The following is a 19,302-nucleotide window of genomic DNA, read 5'->3' on the forward strand; positions in this document are numbered from 1 at the left end:
TGATCCATGTGAAAAGCTGAGACTACCTTCGGCAAAAATGCGGGGTGAGGGCACAGCTGAACCTTGTCCTTATGGAAGACCGTATACGGTGGTTCAGAGGTCAGGGCCCTGAGCTCGGAGACCCGGCGGGCTGAGGTGATAGTCACTAAGAACGCCACTTTCCATGATAAGTGGGACCACGAACATGTGGCTAAAGGCTCGAAAGGAGGCCCTGTGAGGCGGGAGAGCACTAGGTTCAGATCCCAGAGCGGGACCGGGGGTCTGGCATAAAGGAATGCCCGATCTAACCCTTTTAGAAACTGGGACGTCATGTGATGTGAAAACACCGAAAGGCCCTGCATCGGGGGGTGGAAAGCTGAAATGGCTGCCAGATGCACCTTGATCGAGGAGGGCACCAGCCCTTGAGTCCTAAGGGACAGGAGGTAATCGAGGACAAGCTGGATAGATGCAGATGAGGGAGAGGAACCTCTATCCCTCGCCCACATAGAGAACCGATACCATTTGGCCAGGTAGGTTCGACGTGTGGAGGGTTTCCTACTCTCTAGCAGGACCAGTCTGACATCCTCAGAACATCTCCCTTCCTCCTCATTCAACCACGGAGCAGCCACGCTGTCAAGTGGAGCGGGGCCAGGTTGGGGTGGAGGAGACGACCTTTCTCCTGGGAGAGGAGGTCCGGGCGGAGCGGCAGCCTGCAAGGGGGGCCTGCTAAGAGTTGTAGTAAGGTCCCGTACCAATGTTGACGGGCCCAGTCCGGGGCTATGAGGTTAACCCGCGCCCCATCTGACTTCACCTTCTGTAGGACCCTGCCTATGAGGGGGAAGGGCGGGAAGGCATACAACAGGGGCCCCGACCATGGAGAAGGAACGCGTCTGATATTGCTCCCTCGCCCTGTCCCACCCTGGAGCAGAATCTGGGACACAGGCGATTCTGGGCGGTGGCAAACAGGTCTACCTGGGAAGTGCCCCACTGTAGGAAGATCCACCTGGCCACCTCCCTGTGCAGGGACCACTCGTGCTGCTGGGAGAAAACCCTGCTCAGGTGATCTGCGAGCGTGTTGCTCTTGCTGGGCAGGTAAAAAGCCTGCAGGACGATGTTGTGGGCTATACAGAACTCCCACAGGAGCTGGGCTTCCTGGCATAAGGCCCGGGAGCGCGTGCCCCCTTGCCTGTTGACATAATACATCGCAGTGGTATTGTCCGTGAGGACTCTGACCACCTTCCCCTCTATGCACTGGCGGAAGGCCACGCACGCCAGGCGCACGGCCCTGAGCTCCCTGACATTTATGTGCAGGGTCAGTTCCTCGGGTGACCATATACCCTGGGTCCTGAAGCCCCCAACGTGGGCTCCCCAGTCCAGGTCCGAGGCATCCGACACTAGATCTAGTGAGGGAGGGGGATCTTGGAAGGGAATACCCTGAAGCATGTTGCTCGGGAGGGACCACCATTGCAGGTCTGCCACCACCATTGGTGGCACCGTGACGACCTTGTCCAGGCCGTCCCTGGCCTGGGAGTACCGGGAGGCCAGCCAAAGCTGAAGGGGTCTCATCCTGAGCCTGGCATGTCGCACCACAGAGGTGCATGCTGCCATATGGCCTAGGATTTGAAGGCACACCCGTGCCGTAGTTACCGGAAAAGCCGTGACCGAGGCGATGAGAGTTTTGAGTGTCTCGAATCTGTCTCTTGGGAGGGAGGTCATGGCTACCCGGGAGTCTAACAGCGCTCCTATGAAGTTTATGCACTGAACCGGGACTAACGTGGATTTCTCCTTGTTTACCACTAAGTCTAGAGCTGCGCAGGTGTTTAGCAGGAAGTCCGTCTGCTCGTGCACCTGAGACCGAGACTTGCCCTGGAGCAGCCAGTCGTCGAGGTAGGGGAAGATCTGCAGCCCTTTCCTGCTGAGTGGGCCGCCACCACCACCATACACTTTGTAAAGACCCTGGGGGCAGTAGAAAGGCCGAAGGGGAGGACCGTAAACTGGTAGTGGTCCTGACCCACCAGGAAACGGAGGAAGCGCCTGTGACCCTCGAAAAGGTGGATGTGAAAGTAAGCATCCTGGAGGTCCAGAGCCGTAAACCAATCCCCCGGGTCTCGGGACGGGATAATAGAGGCCAGGGACACCATGCGGAATTTGCAACGAACCAGGAACTGGTTGAGATTCCGCAGATCGAGGATGGGCCGAAGCCCGCCCTTCGCCTTCGGGATGAGGAAATACCTGGAGTAAAATCCCTTGCCCTGGAATTCCCGAGGTACCCTCTCCACAGCTCCCAGGGCGAGGAGGCGCTCTACCTCCTGGCTGAGGAGGAGGGCATACTCCGGGTCCCCAGCCGGCTCCCGGGACGGGGGATGGTGGGGAGGGGGCGAAACGAACTGCAACCTGTACCCTTGGGAGATGGTGCTGAGGACCCATCGGTCCGATGTTATACGGGACCATTGCAGTTGGAAGGCAGATAAACGGTTGGTAAAATTCAACTTTATTAACTGGGCGGGGGGTACCTTGGCAACAGGCCCAGTGACGCCCCGCAACGAGTCAAAAACGCCGTTTCCCTGGCCTCTTGGCCTTCGAGGGCCCAGGTCATGGGGCCGAACGGGATTGGTCTTGGGACCGACGCCTCTGCTCCCTCTGCCTCTTAGGCGAGGGCTCGTATCTGCCCTGTGCTGTGGGAGCTGAGGGCTGCAGTCTGGGCTTGTCCTTGGCCGGTGGGACATACAGACCAAGTGTCTGCAGGGTGGTGTGGGAGTCCTGCATCCCGTGCAGACGGGTGTTTGTCTGGTCTGCAAATAACGCTTTGCCATCAAATGGCAGGTCCTGCATTATAGACTGGGACTCCACCGACAGCCCCGACAGGTAAAGCCACGATGCACGTCTCATGGAGATAGCCGTGACCATCGAACGAGCTGCCGTGTCAGCTGCGTCTGAGGCGGCCTGGAGAGCTGCTTTCGCTACTGCTGTACCCTCGTCAAGCAGCACTTTGAACTCCTTCTTGTCCTGCTCTTGGAGGGAGGGCTTGAATTTTGGCAAAGAGCCCCACAAGTTAAAGTCAAAGCGACTCAGGAGGGCTTGGTGGTTTGCCACCCTGAGTTGGAAACTGGCTGAGGAATAAACCTTTTTGCCAAACATGTCCAGACTCCTGGGCTCCTTATCCTTCGGGGTCGGTGCGGGCTGACTGTGCCGCTCACGGTGGTTGACCGACACCACCATCAAAGAGTTCGGAGTGGGGTGGGTGTAAAGATACTCGTGCCCTTTTGTTGGCACGAAGTATTTACGTTCCACCTTCTTAGAGATAGGCGGGAGGGAGGCCGGGGTTTGCCATAGGCCCGTGGAGATGTTTGCCACCCCCGGGTGAAGCGGCAGTGCCACGCGGCCCAGTGCCGAGGAGGAAAGGACATTGAAAAGATTGTCCGATGGTTCCTCCATCTCCTCTGCCTGCAGGTGTAGGTTGGCGGCTACACGCCGGAGGAGCTCCTGGTACGCCTTGAAATCCTCTTGAGAAGGAGGAGTCGGTGCCGCTATGGACTCATCGGTGCCTGCAGGGCGACCGGGATGGTCCTGAGAGCATCGGGCGGTGCTGGTATGCCACAGTCCGCGTCAGGGTCCGGTTGCAGGGACTGCCCTCGGTGCCGAGGCGGGGACGCAGAGTGGCCTTGGGATGCCCCAGCCACGGAGCGGGGCCTCGGCGGTGCGGGCGCCTGGGGCCACGGTGCCCACTGTCCTTGCCAGCATGTCCCTTGCCACTGCGCTGCCTGGGGTCCCACCAGGGTTATCTGTTCCTGGGGAAGGGTGCAGCCCGGGGAGGGGCGGCTGGGAGCCGAGGCAGAGGTGGCCGAGGATCGCACGGTGCCGTAGGAGCGGCTCAACCAGTGCCGTCCCCGTTGGCTCCTGCCACGGGACTTCGACCTCAAAGACAAATAGGAGTAGACGTCAGAGGTCGTATCCCTGGACTCCCTTCGGTGACTCCGGGCGCGGCGTTGCGGTGCCGGCGAGTGCCAGGATGCACTCCGAACATGGCGATCGTCGCGATATGATCGGTGGTGCCGTCGGTGTCGAGATCCGCTCTCACTCGACGCAGAGCGTCGACACTTCCCATGCCGGCGCCTGCTGCCTCTGTGGGTCGAGGACGACTCAGGCGATTCACTCCCAGGCGACCCCGACAACGGAGTGGAGGTATGTCTGGGGCTACGGGAGGGCCCGGCAGACCGGACGGAGGTCTCCACAACCGAAATGGCCGGTGAGGGTTGGGAGCCCAACGGTGGTTTCCCTCGGGACCGGGGCCTCACCTCGGACGGCCCGCTCGGTACCGGCATGGCAAGGACGTCGCGCGCCGCCTGGGCTGCCTCCGGCATGGAGGGGACCCGTATCGGGGGGAGGTACACGCGGACAGGCCCAGACTACTCTGCTCCGCACGAGTCGGAGGTCTGGGCCCCAACGGGGATCGTGGGCTGGCCAACTCAGGTCCGGCCTCACCCCTGTCCTTCTCACAGTGTTGCTGGGATTTGCCCTGCTTCTTGGCCGGGGAGCGGTGCCAACTGGTGGACGGGGCTTCGCTCCGCACCGATGACACGGTACCCGGGGCCGGGTCGGCGCGGTGATGCCGGGGCCAGTGCCGATTCCATAAGGAGGGCCTGGAGATGGATCTCGCGTTCGCGTTTAGTCCGGGGCTTAAATGATTTGCAAATTTTGCACCTCTCACTTATGTCAGACTCGCCCAGACAGCGAAGACACTTGGAGTGCGGATCGCTTCTAGGCATGGAATTGCGACAGGAGTCGCATGACTTGAAACCTGGGGCACGGGGCTTGCCCCGAGCCAGGCTACTAACTAGAGAAGCTGTCTATCGACGAACAAGTACCATTAGGGCTAGAAGCGCTGCAGCCAAGGCTGGAGCACAAAGTTCCGACTACCTTCACTGGCGGCAAGAAGGAACTGAGGGTGGGGGGAGCACGCAGCCCCCTTTATGGTGCGATATACCGGCGCCACTCCAGGGGTTGCAGCGGTGCTCCCCCACTACGGGTACTGCTAAGGGAAAAACTTCCAGCACCGCTTGTGACGTTATTGATATAATCTGGGACCATATAGAACATGGTTGCAACCAAAGTCCTGTAGTGGCACCAAATCTTGTATAAAGGGGGGGGTCAAATGAGGTGTCTAAGACAAGGTTATGGTTTGCTGGTTATGATTATGCTGCCTAGATATGTGTATCAATTTTGTAGTTGAAGTTATAAATATTGGCTCTGTACTGTCTGAATTTCAAACTTATGCTATGCTTCTGGGAAACCTCCCAGACAAGTGGGTGTTAGCTCTGCCTAGCCTGCTTGATGGCCCATTAAGGACCATCAGCTATACAACTGACCCATGGAGAGAAGGCAAATACGCCTTGTAACTCAGCAAAGTATGCAGGAACTTGCCCATGTGACTCCAGACTCCATTTTGCTGTAATTTTCCACAGTAAGAACAAAGAGGTGTTCTTACACCTGGAAAAAACTATAAAAAGGCTGATGCCTCATCTCCATTTTGTCTTCAATCCTGCTTCTTATCTCTGGAGGGACTTTGCTACAAACTGAAGCTCTGAACAAAGGACTGAGAATCCATCCCAGCTGGGGATGTATTCCAGAGACTTGATTTGAATCTGCAGTTTATTCTATCGCTGCTGCAAGCCTGAACCAAGAACTTTGCCATTACTGTATGTAATTGATTACACTTAACCAATTCTAACTCTCATCTCTATGTTTTTCCTTTTATGAATAAACCTTTAGATTCTAAAGGATTGGCAACAGCGTGATTTGTGGGAAAGATCTGATTTCTTTATTGACCTGGGTCTGGGGCTTGGTCCTTTGGGATCGAGAGAACCTTTTTTGTGTGTATATTGGGGTATTGGTTTTCATAACCATTTGTCCCCATAACGAGTGGCACTGGTGGTGATACTGGGAAACTGGAGTGTCTAAGGGAATTGTTTGTGTGACTTGTGGTTAGCCAGTGGGGTGAAACCAAAGTCCTCTTAGTCTGGCTGGTTTGGTTTGCCTTAGAGGTGGAGAAACCCCAGCCTTGGGCTGTAACTGCCCTGTTTTAGCAATTTGTCCTGAATTGGCACTCTCAGTTGGGTCCCGCCAGAACCGCATCGTCACACCGGTGCATGTGGTGAGCACGCACACCTATAGTGGAATACACCTGAGCAATCACTCGAAGAAGAACTGTACTAGGCTTAGGGCATGACATTTGTCTGTGCAGATGTATAACTGCTATAGCCAGAGAAAGGATGGACCAATGCAGGGCTGGCCTTACCATGAGGTGAACTTAGGCGGCCGCCTCAGGTGCCAGACTGTGGGGGGGCGCCACTAGGACCCAGACTGTAGAAAATTGTGTCTGCTGCTGGTGCATATGTATTCTCTCTGCTCTAGATGCACAGAGATGGTAGAGTGCTGTGATGGAGGAAGGAGGGCACAAGAGACATAACAGGCAGGCAGGAGAAAAAGTGAGAGGGAATAATAGAAAGCAGCAGGAGCTGCAGGGAGAGAGAGAGGAGGAGCCTCTTATGTACCTCTCTAGCACCCCCAGGAGCCTGGACTGATTAACACAGCTTCTCAGGGAGCTTCCTGTTTCCTGCTGCTTCCCTGAACCCACCTGAGGAAAACAGGCAGTCAACGGAAGTAGTAAGAGCCAATTAGGCCCTTAAGATGCTGATATCTTCCCTCACTCAGGCCATGCTACCAGCTTGCTTATTTGTCCACTTCAACTGAGTGTTGAGAGCCACTATAGCTGGCACAGAAGAGCAGTCATGAGTGAAAGAAGAAAATGCCCCTCTGGGACAGCATTCAGAAAAAGAAAGAAAGCAAAAGAAGCTTTTTATCTAAGCAGGAAGGAGCTCTCCTGAGATACATAGACACAAATGTTCACGGTGAGCCTTCCGGCCCCAGTGAGGATGTGAGTGGTGAGGAGATGCCTGATCTTCCAGTTAGTCAGAGTGCAGGTGACCTTGCAGCTACTGCAGCATCGATATCTCCATCTCCAATGGATGTAACCATGCACATTCCTGAAGAAAAGTGTAGATCAGAGAAGAGTGTGGTGGAGGCGCAAGAAACAGCTGCTGCTGAGTTTAGTTCCTTAAGTCTAGATGATCCAGGACTGTGGACCCACTTGAGCAGTAACCTGAGGGACTTCCTTGTAATGCGTGAGCCACAGCAAGTGAAAAACTTCATGTTCCCCAAAGACAATGAAAATAGAAGTTTCCATCCAACACATTACTGGCGTAAAATCCCCAATGGGGACAAAGTGGACAGGCCGTGGCTTCAGTACTCAAAAACCCAGAATGCTGCATACCGTTTTTGTTGCAAACTCTTCCAGTCTAATGTTCCAGTCACATTGGGTTCTACAGGAACAAAGAACTGGAAAAATCTGTCTAGAAATCTGGCATGCCATGAGAAGGCAGCAAATCACCAGAGAGCATTCCATAGGTGGAAAGAGCTTGAGATGAGACTAAGGTTAAAGGCCACCACAGATGATCAGCATCAAGGGAAGATTGCATCAGAGTCTCTTTAATGGCAAAATGTTCTGAAAAGGCTCATTGCCATTGTGAGAATGCTTGCTACCCAAAACCTAGCACTGCGTGGCACTTCAGATCAGCTGTATGTGCCAAAAAATGGAAACTTCCTTAAAATTGTGGAGCTGATGGCTGAGTTTGATGCTGTAGCATCTAAGAAGAGTCATCACCCAAGAAATGTACACACCACTACCTTGGAAAAACAATTCAAAATGAGATCACACAGTTACTGGCAACCAGGGGCGGCTCCAGGCACCAGCGCAGCAAGTGTGTGCCTGGAGCGGCAAGCTGCGGGGGGCGGCCTACCGGTCGCTGTGAGGGCGGCAGTCAGGCAGCCTTCGGCGGCGTGCCTGTGGGAGGTCCGCCGGTCCCGTGGTTTTGGCGGCAATTCGGCGGCGGGTACGCCGAAGCTGCGGGACCGGCAGATCACCCGCAGAAATGCCGCTGAATCCGCGTGACCGGGGACTGCCCGCAGGCATGCCGCGAAGCCCGCCTGACTGCCGTGCTTGGGGCGGCAAAAAACATAGAGCCGCCCCTGCTGGCAACAAAAGTCAAACAGAAGATTGTGGCAGATCTGAAGTAAGCAAGATATTACTCTGTTATGGAACAAATGGTGCGTTTTGTAACAACAACAGAACCTAGTGAAAATGTCCCTGCAATGGTGACTGTCAGAGAGCATTTTCTAGAATTTATTGACATTGATGATACTACAGGATCTGGTATGACAAATGTGCTTCTTAAAAAGCTGGAAGATACAGGAATTTTGATAGCTGACATGAGAAGTCAGGGCTATGATAATGGTGCCAACATGAGAGGAAAGAACAGAGGAGTGCAGACACAGATCCGAGAGTTAAACCCTTGAACTTTTTTTGTCCCTTGCAGTTCTCATTCATTGAACTTGGTGGTCAGTGATGCAGCATCAGTGTCTAGTGAGGCTGCTGAATTTTTTAATGTAATTCAAAGCATCTATGTATTTTTCTCTGCATCATTGATGGCAAATTTTGAAGCATCATCTGGGAACATCCTCTCTGACACTGAAACCACTGAGTGCCACATGATGGGGAAGTCGAGTGGAGGCAATAAAGCCTATCAAACACCAAATTGGGAAGATAGATGATGCCATAGTTGCCATTATAGAGGATAATGCTATGACAGGAACTGTTCGTGGGAGAACAGTGGCAGAGGGAAATGGAATTACCAGAAATGTATTAGGGCTGGATTGCCCCTAGACTGTACCGCATGGGTGGGATGTGGTGCCATAGCCTGAGCTGGTGCTGGTTCTGTAAGGGCAATGAGGTCCCTCGCTTTTTCTAACGTCTCCTGCATCGATGGAAGTCGGGGCTCAACCACGGTGTGGGTCGGGGAGCCAGTACGCGCGAGACTCAATGGCCCTTCCCTCGGTGCCGGAGTCAACGGTGCCGATATTGGCGCCTGTACCCTGGGTTGCTCCGGTGCCGGACGCGAGTCCAAGGTTGGCAAAGGGGGTGCTGGCGCCTGTTGTTTGGAGGCAGCCCCCTCCGGCTTGCGAGGGACAGGAAACAGCACCGAGGTGCTTGCGCTGGATGCGGTGCCGGCGAAGACTGGTGCCGTGGGTCTCTATCTGAGTCTCTCCGCGGTGCAGTACTCGAAGTCGCCACCAGAGCACTGCACACCGAGGCACTCGGTGCCGGAACTTGCTATAAGAACTAGAACAATTATCCAAATCGGGAAATAAAAGCTAGGGAGAGTGGAGGACAGCAATGCCGGGCTCCACAGTTCCAACGACCGTCACGGGCGGTAAGAAGGAACTGAGGGGGCACTGGGTCGGTTGGGGTATATATCCAGCGCCATGAAGGTGCCACTCCAAGGGGCTCCACAGCCGACCCACCAAGTGTTGCTAGGGTAAAAATTATCCGACGATCGTGCATGCGGCGCGCGCACATCTAATTGGAATCGATATGAGCAAGCACTCAAAGAACTTCAAATTTTTGTGTGGCTTAGTGTTGTGGCATGACATACTGTTTGAAATAAATGTTGTAAGTAAGAGACTCCAAGGTGTTGACCTTGATATATCTGGAGCAATGGAACAACTGGACAAAGCAAAGTCATACCTACAGTCTTACTGGTCAGATGAGGGATTTCAAAACGTTCTGAAGAGCGCACAGAAGTTGGCAGAGGACCTTCACACTGAAGCTATTTTCCCAGCCATTCAAGAATACAAGAGTCACCGAAGAAGACGACATTTTGATTACGAGGCACGGGATAATCCCATAAGAGATCCCAAACAACAATTCAAAGTTGAATTCTTTAACCAGGTGCTAGATTGTGCAATACAGTCAGTTGAAGAACGTTTCATGCAGCTCCAGGAACACAGCAGTACATTTGGGATGTTGTATGATATTCCAAAACTCCTCACTATACTTGAAGAAGACCTACACCAGCAATGCAGGGCACTAGGGACAGTGTTGACACATGATGACATGCACGATACTGATGTGAGTGATTTAGGTGATGAATTGAAAGCCCTTTCAAGATACATTTCAGCAGGATCAACTCCAAAGGCTGTTCTGGAATATATGTGCACAAATAAGATGACCACCCTCTTTCCAAATGCTTTTGTTGCTCTGCGCATACTTCTAACACTTCCTGTAACAGTTGCCAGTGGAGCACGCAGCTTCTCCAAGCTGAAGTTAATAAAAACACATCTCCACTCCACAATGACACAGGAGAGTCTGGTCGGCCTTGCAACCATCTCAATAGAGCATGAGCTGGCCCAGACTGTGGACCTTCAGGAAGCAGTTCAAATCTTTGCAACCAAGAAGGCATGGAAAGCACCACTTTGATTATTCAAACAGATAAAAATGCCAGTGTTTACTATGCAGACAAGAAAAGTTACATTTGCTGTTCAGGCATTTGAAAGTTAAGTGTTACTTAAAATTTTTGAACAAGGTATTTTCAGTTGTTAGTTCTCCTTTATTGGGGTAGGTAGCAGAGTAGTACCATGAGAGGAGTAGAACAGGAAGAAGGCAGAATTGAGATCTTTCAAAGTTTTGGCCCAAGCGAAGGGGCATGAGGGTATTATTTGAGCTCCCCGCCTCAGGTGCCAAAATGTTGTGGGCCGGCCCTGGGCCAATGGTTAGGACACTCTCTCGGGAGACCAGGGTTTTATTCCCTGCACTGCCACAGACTTTCTGTGTAACCATGTGCAAGTCACTTATGGTATGTCTACACCAGGGGTCTGAAACATGCGGCCCGCAGAGCTCTTCCCTGCAGCCCACCAAGCTCCCCGCGCCCCTCCCCCGCATTACTTCCTGTTGCCGCCAAACTCCCCTCACCCCCGCCCCCCCCGAATTATTTTATGTGGCAGCTAAGCTCCCCCTGCCCTGCTCCCCAATGTTTGGGGCTGGGTCTCTCCCACGGCCCCGCCTGCTGCCGCCACGCACCTCCCCCGAGTGTCCCCCGGCCTCACTTGCTGCCCCGTCACTGCCCCGGAGCCTGCAGCTCAGGCTCTGCTCTGCTGGCTTCTGGCATTACTTGCTGCCGCAGGGTCCTAGTGCCCCCCTCCACTAGGGTCAGTGCAGGCTGCCCTTCCCCTGCCCTAGTCCTGAGCCTTTCCAATGCCCCAAACCCCTCATCCCCAGCCCCACAACCCTCACCCCTGCACCCCCTCCTATCCCAAAACTCCATCCCAGAGCCTGCACCCCCACCCCCTGCCCCAGCCCAGAGCCTGCACCCAGCACCCAAACTCCATCCCAGAGTCTGCACCCCAGACCCCCTTCCCCATCCAAACTCCCTCCCAGAGCCTTAGGCAGGTGAGGGCGGAGTTTGGGGGGGGGCAGGTTTTGGGCACCACCAAAATTTCTACAAACCTGCCACCCCTGGAAGAGGCAGAGCAGGGGTGGAGTGGTGGTGCAGCCCAGTGCAGTGGGGGGGGGGGGCTTTACTGAGTGTATATATATTATTAAAACCGCTTGGAGGAGGAGGTGGAGAAGAGACGGGGCAGGGGTGGGGCCTCATGGAAGGGGTGGAGTGGGGGCAGGGCCAGGGGCAGCAAGGGGGGTGTCAGTGATGCGGCCCTCGGGCCAATGCACTAGTCCTCATGTGGCCCTCGCGGTCATTTGAGTTTGAGACCCCTGGTCTACACTGCAGGTGGGAGCATACTTCCCAGCTTGGAGAGACAGACATGCCGCCCAAGTGCATGCCCAGGTGGGTTTGTACTCAGCGAGTAGCCTGAGCTGCTGCCAGTGCTACCCCCATGCTCTGCTACACTGTTATTTTTAGCACATTACTGTAGCTTGAGCGGAGTGAACACATCTGTATACCTGTGTTGGGAAGGATGCTCCCAGTCGCAGTGTAAACATACCGTGTTTCTCAGTGCATCAGTTCCCCATCTATAAAATGGGGATGATAGTACTTCCCCTACCACATTGGGTTTTGCAAGGATAAATACACTAGACTGTGAGGCACTCTAATACTATGGTAACGGGCACAATAAGGATCTTACACAGATTTAAGCTATTTAAGAGTATTTTAAATGTGCTTTTTTCTCAAAAAATATTACTTCGATTTCATGGAAAGAGGAAGGTTTCTATCTATCCCAGATGTCTTCTTCAGTACCTTCAAGCTTCTTTGTGAAGTTCTGGTTATGCATTGCTGATGGAGTTTCAAGATTTTAGACCTACATATAGTACAAAAACAATTCATAAATGAAAGCTTGCATTTCTTAATCACTTTACATGTCTGGACTATTATGAATGACAGTAAATAGTACTTGAAGATTGTGAAAGGCAGTATTAATCTGAAAAGAATGTAGATTTAATACTAAATGTAATGACAGCTAAGAGAAATTGCTAAGGAATTTGTTGTGCTAAGTAAGAAGTAATTCCTTTGTCATGATACACATTTTAAGCATTAATGTTAACTTAATGCATAATTAGATGTGCCTTGCATGCTTATGGCATATATAATTAGCAATCCATGGTACAACCCACTCCAAAACCTCTCCCCCCCACAAAACCCCAAAGAAATAAAGTCAACTTTGAGAAGCAAAGAACATTGAAACTGGGAATACTGTCTCACCACGAAAGATTAAAATTTGGATGCCTAGTGTTTTCTGGTGATGTCTTGGAGGGAAGGAGGGGAAATCAGGCAGTACATTTACACAACTAGAATATGACAAGTACACCTCTACCCCAATATAACGCGACCTGATAGAACACGAATTCTGATATAACACGGTAAAGCAGTGCCCCAGGGGGGTGGGGCTGCGCACTCCAGCGGATCAAAGCAAGTTCAATATAACGCGGTTTCACCTATAAGGCGGTAAGATTTTTTGGCTCCCGAAGACAGCGTTGTATCGAGGTAGAGGTGTAATTATGTCTTCAGATTCAGAACTGCAAAAACACAGAGATGAGAGAATTGCAGTGTGTAAGGAATGCCTATTGCAAATGTTAAAGATCAAAGAAACAAAAAGTTTAATACATGATAAAGTTGCAATCAAACAGTGGGGTCAAGAAATTCCAAAAGTTCCATTATTGTTAATTCAGCCCCATTGCACGTGATGTATACTTTATGGTATTTATTAACAAAAGCAAAAACATTAAGGTTTACATAAAAAAAGAGGAAAAGAATCTACTGTGTGCTCAGCATAGTTGTTAATTCTGCCAGAGCAACTTTAACGTTAGGAATTTCCTGATTCTTGTTTGGTCTTACAACTTTAATATAGTATTGCAGAAGTGTTTCTTTTTTATATTTTATATTATATTTTCCTTTTTTCTTTTTTTTAATTAAGTGTATGTGGGGAGGTGATCAACTTGTAAAATCATGTTGCCAAGCATAGCTTTTATAGTGGAACTTGTAAATTAAACTGCTGAGGAGATTGCATTGAGACTTTCCAAAGGAAAAATAAAATTAATCTGTGATAAGAGACGAAGTATGGGAAATTTCAGTCCAAAAGAGAATATTTTCAATGGTAAGTGTGTGAAAAGAGGTGAATATGGAAACTATTCTGCAACCTTAAACTTAGTAAATGCTTCTAGGTGGTCACCACAAGACAGATTTGTGCTGAACCATCCAAGTATAGCTTGGGCAGTTAGAATACCATGTAGCACTACTCACGTTACAGAAATTCAAATTCAGTATATAAATATTTAAGCAGCTAAGTTATTTCTCCATTTTATTTCTTTGCTTTTTCTGTCCTGCTCTGCTTCCTTGTTTCTTTCTTAGCTCTCTGCTGATCTTTTCTTAGTTAAGGCTTTTTACCTTAAACTTTTCTATATTATGGTGTTCAGCTTTATATGTTCCCTTTTCAGCTCTTCCTTTTTTTTTTTTTTTTTTAAGTCTCTGTTTTGCTTCAGAGGCATCATCTAGAAAATGGAGAGTCTCCTTTTCTTGCTTCCCATTTCATTTTTGTAAGGTCTGAATAACCTTAATCCCTATCAAGCACCTTCCATTACCTGTATTCAGCTGTCAAGTGTCACAGAATCCCTAAATATAATTCATTTGGCCATTTTTTTCTTTTAAAAATCTTCAGCACTAGTGATGGGCTACAGAGAATTGAAGGAGAGAGCCAGGACCTATGAAGTGTCTTCTCCTTTCTGGAGAAAAGGCAAATGCTGTAGGAAATATTATCAACCCACCTCAAATTTTAAATCTAAACAGAATATATGAAAATAGGAAGAGAGCAGATATGTGGATTATACAGCAACAGCCCAGCTAATTATGCTGCCATTGGTCACAACGGAATAGGGACGGAGGAGGCAGAAGATTTCAGTTTAACAGGAGTTCTAAAAAATCTCAAGTAGCAAAAAATGAAATATAATCTGAATACTATTTGAATCTTTCAAAGCAGTTTGTTGCAAATTCAATTGCTACAGAAAGAATGAGTTCTAAAATCACCCCTTTTTGAAGTTTCTCACTGGATTGTCTCACTTTTTTAAAAACCCCTTTAGCAAGAAATTTAAAATATTCTGGGATTGGAGATTTGCTTATGTGCTAATTAATGCAATATCCGTTATAAATATGTAGTGTTTGTCTGTATCATGCTCTTTTTCCATAATTGAAAAGAAATGCATAATGATGAATGTAATGCATTTAATGGTGATGATTCAATGTATCTAGTCAGGTAATCTTCTGTTGGGGATGGAGGCAGGAAGGGAGACAGGCACACCTCTTCCTTTCCCCCAAATGTCCCTTTAGTTATAGGCAAAGTTCCTGAGCTAGAAAAGAGGAGACCCTGAGTTCAAGTTTCAACTCTCTGTGGTTTATATTCCCGTGCACCTCACCAACCAAGCCTATGAGCCCCAATCATAGATGGCAGTCAAGTATGAGCTGATACATCGCTCTATACAAATAAGTTGAGAGGTTACACGTCACTACAGACACAATCAGGAATAGAAACTAGGACTCAACACAACAGGCCAAGTCTTAGTCTCATTGCCTTTCAGATAGGATTGAATATGCTTCGGCTATCTCTAAACTATTTTTCAAGAGCCAGGGACAGAACCCACTTTTCTAGTGGGTTACACAATTGTTTGCTCTCCATTACGCTACTGATGCCTACCAAATAATAGTGTAACCCACTAGAAAAGCGTGTATCAAATCATCTTTCAGTTGTATTACTAAATAGAAGTGAGGGATAGCTCAGTGATTTGAGTGTTGGCCTGCTAAACCCAGGGTTGTGAGCTCAATCCTTGAGGGGGCCATTTAGGGATTGAGTTGGGGATTAGTCCTGATTTGAGCAGGGGGTTGGACTAGATGACCTTCTGTGGTCCCTTCCAACCCTGATATTCTATGATTTAACAATTAGTTCTGTAGCACTAATGGTAAGAGTCGGAGGCTTGGAAAGTCCAGGGTTCAAACTCTGATGTTGACCCATCTGATGGCATGTTCAGGTAGCATTCATTTTGTTTTTAAATAAACTGGTTTATTTAGTTCAGACAATGAGCATCCTGCAACATTTGTAACTGAAAATCATTTTCTGTAAATTAAGCAACATCCCAGAAAGGGTGTGTTGCATTTCAGTCATTATCAACTCCTCTCTGACCCTGAGAACATACCTAGTGAGATATACCATCCCTATATATAAATAAAAAAACCTAAAAAATTGACGCAAACAAAAGCTTAGTTTAGTGACATAAGAATGGCCATACTAGGTTAGACTAGTGGTCCACCAAGCCAGATATCCTGTCTTCTGACAGAGAGGGAATGAACAGAACAGGGTAATTTATTAAGTGATCCATCCCCTGTCGTCCAGTCCCAGCTTCTGGAAATCAGAGGTTATGGCATACCTGGAGCATGAGGTTGTCCCTCTGAGCATCTTGGCTAATAGTCATTGATGGACCTATCCTCTATGAACTTATCTAATTATTTTTTTAACCCAGTTATACACTAACTCCCCACTTAACGTCCTCTCGCTTAACGTTGTTTCAATCTTACGTCCCTGCTCAATTACAGAACATGCTCCCTTTAAAGTTGTGCAATGTTTCGCTATAACGTCGTTTGGCTGGCTGCTTTGTCCAAAGCTGGCAGTCCCATCAGCTCCCCTACGCCCTCCCACAGCACCTCCCGCCCGCCGGCAGACCCGTGCGGCAATCCACTGGCTTACGATGTTCAGGGGGCAGGAGGGAGGGGGAGGAGCAAGGACTCGGCGTACAGGCTCCCCCCTCCCTCCTGCCCATGGCAATCAGCTGGTTTGCGGCGTTCGGGAGGCAGGGGAGGGAGGGGCAGGAGGCGGGGGAGGAGGGGGAAGGTGGCGCTCCTCCCCCCTCCCTCTCCTGCGGCGTGCGGAGTAAAAGGGGAGGGGGGGAAGGGGTAGCATGGGCAGGCCGAGGGTTAAGCCCCCTGCCCCTGGTGCTTGCAGAGTAGGGGAAGCGGCCGCTGCTGCTGTGCAATGTGCTTCTCCTAGCCGACAGCACGTCCAGCCTCCTTGCCTGCCTCATTGTCTCCAGTGCCAGTGGGCTGTGCCTGTGTGGGGTAAGGCAGGGGCACCTCCCAACTATAGTACTGTACTGTATAGCAAAAAAAAAATTCCCTGGAACTTAACCTCCCTCCCATTTATATTCATTCTTATGGGGAAATTGGATTCGCTTAACATCGTTTCACTTAAAGTCGCATTTTTCAGGAACATAACTACAACGTTAAGTGAGGAGTTACTGTACATAAGAGTGGCTATACTGGGTCAGACCAGAGGTCTATCTAGCCCAGTATCCTGTCTTCTGAGAGTGGCCAATGCCAGGTGCCCCAGAGGGAATGAACAGAGCAGGCAATACTTTTGGCCTTCACATATCCCTGGGCAATGAGTTCCACCCGTTGACTGTGCGTTGTGTAAAACAATACATCCTTATGTTTCTTTTATATCTGCTGCCTATTAATTAGGTGACCCCTGATTATGATATTTCGTTTTATTATCTATCCCTTTCCTAAGGATTCCTAACATTCTGTTAGCTTTTTGGACTGCCACTGCATACTGAGCGGACATTTTCAGAGAACTATCCATGCTGACTCTAATATCTCTTTCTTGAGTGGTAATAGCTAATTTAGACCCCATCATTTTGTATGTATAGCTGAGATTATTGTTTCCAATGTGCATTACCTTGAAAGGTAAGGTTGCACCAGAATATTTCCCTCCACTCAAAACTGTGAAAAGTTAAAGGAAAGTCTCCTGCATTCCTTGACATTTTCACATTGCATACACCACCACTGATAACAGAGAAAAGCAGCATCTACCCTAACTTCATCAAACTTGTGCTCTAGCACAAAACCTTAATAACTGACCTCATTAATGTTAAGGCAGAATAACTTCCCATTTGTATGCCACATCTATCACGTGTAACAATCAGTTGATAGAAGAGCCTGTGAAACTGCTGTTCAGATTTTGTGCTAGAGCACAAGTTTGAATTGGGGGGGGGGCGCGGAGAGGGGGCTTTTTAGTTATCAGATTAGATTATAGTCATAGTTTACAGTCAAAGTACTGTATATACAAGATGACCTTAGACAAAGTCTGGTCACACATCTACGTGATCTGGCATCACTTTCTTAGGGAGGAAATATTTGGCAGGAAAATGAAGAGAGACTCCATTTGTTTATGCCACTCACTACAGATTTCTAAACATACACATCAGTGACACTAGAAACTAGCTATGTAAGCAAGTACTGATTTATAATGGTGAAGCATCCAAGCAAATGCAACTGAACTATTAATCTGTATATTTTTATACAATTTTGTTTTTCTCATTTGTAGGGTCTTACCAAATTCACAGCCATGAAAAATGCCTCATGGACTGTGAAATCTTATCCTCCCGTGATATCTGGCTATTGTAGGGGAGAGGCAGGGCTGGGGGCACCTACCGTGCACTGGGCTCCAGCTGCTAGTCCCAGCCCAGTGGTTGCCCACCCATAAGGCTGGCCCTTCCCCCCCCAACTGACAACACCCCCATACCCTGCGACCCTCATTTTTGCTCTATTTGTGGTGGTGCTGGCTTTACAGCTGGGCACTGCCCAGCTCTGAAGGCAGTGCCCCGCCAGCAGTGGTGCAGAAGTAAGGTTGGCAATCCCACAACCCCCCTATAATAGCTTTGTGACCCCCCTCCACTATCCCCTTTTGGGTCGGGACCCCCATGATTACAACACTCTGAAATTTCAGATGTTAACATCTGAAACTGTGAAATTGACTATTTTAAAAATCCAATGACTGTGAAATTGACCAAAATAGGTTGTGAATTTGGTAGGGCCCTGTTCATTTGTATAAAATTAGATACAATATACTCTGTAATTATTATTTAACATGAGTATTGCAGTAGTTCCCAAAGACTCTTTTTGCTAGGTGCTGCCCAAACACACAGTAAAGGGTTTGCTTACAAAAACAGACCACTCCTCCATCTTCTCCATTTCGCTCCCTCCCATGCATATGTTGTAGAATGAGATATTTTTCGATCAAACATTTTCTATGGCTATGAACACCTTAAATCTGGGAATTCGGCTATATTAGTAACTATTACACTGTAACACAGTCATCTTACCATCTTCCTTTTATAGTCTTTAGATAAAGCCATTGTATTTTAAGCAATTGAAGCAGGGCCGGATTAAGACCTTTAGAGGCCCTAAGCACTGAACAGATTATGGTGCCCCCCCCATATGTAATTCAAAATAAAAACAATACTATACCATAAAATAAAATTTTATTTTTGGAAATGACACAAAACTTACATGTACGCTGAAATTAAAATAGCTTCTTTCTAGATTTTCTGATTGCAAAATTCTGGATAAGTTCATCGAAGCTGACTCGACGAAGCATGTATGCTTCCATACACAATAGGGAAAGTGAATCAAGTCTGTCCTGACACATTGATGTTCTCTGAGGGTTTTTTATTCTTTTCAGCTGAGAAAAAGAGCGTTCTGTGGAGCAGTTAGTAATCATCAATGTTAGAAAAATACGTAGTGCGATCTCTACATTTCGAAATACACATTGTATTCCGTCTTTCAATATTGTGTCATGAAGATCAATGTGACTGAATTTCATTTTTCCTGTTTCATTAAACTTTGCGCGCATATAACAGTGGAACTGCCGTACTTCTCCACAGAGATTCATGTTCAAGTCAACTAGCTTTTGGGAACCTTGTGAATATTGTTCGTCAGATAAGTCCATATCATTTAGAAAAGAAAATCGACTTGACACTTCTTTGTACACTTAACCTCTCCTCTTCATATGAGCTTCAAGAGTATCAATTATAGCATAGTAAGTAGATACGCGAAATTTGTCTCTAGGATTCAATGCTGTTTCTGTTGCACTATCATT

The sequence above is a fragment of the Terrapene carolina genome, unplaced genomic scaffold (genome assembly GCF_002925995.2).
Source record: "Terrapene carolina triunguis isolate 2854851 unplaced genomic scaffold, T_m_triunguis-2.0 Scaffold95, whole genome shotgun sequence".
In the NCBI taxonomy this organism is placed as follows: domain Eukaryota; kingdom Metazoa; phylum Chordata; order Testudines; family Emydidae; genus Terrapene; species Terrapene triunguis.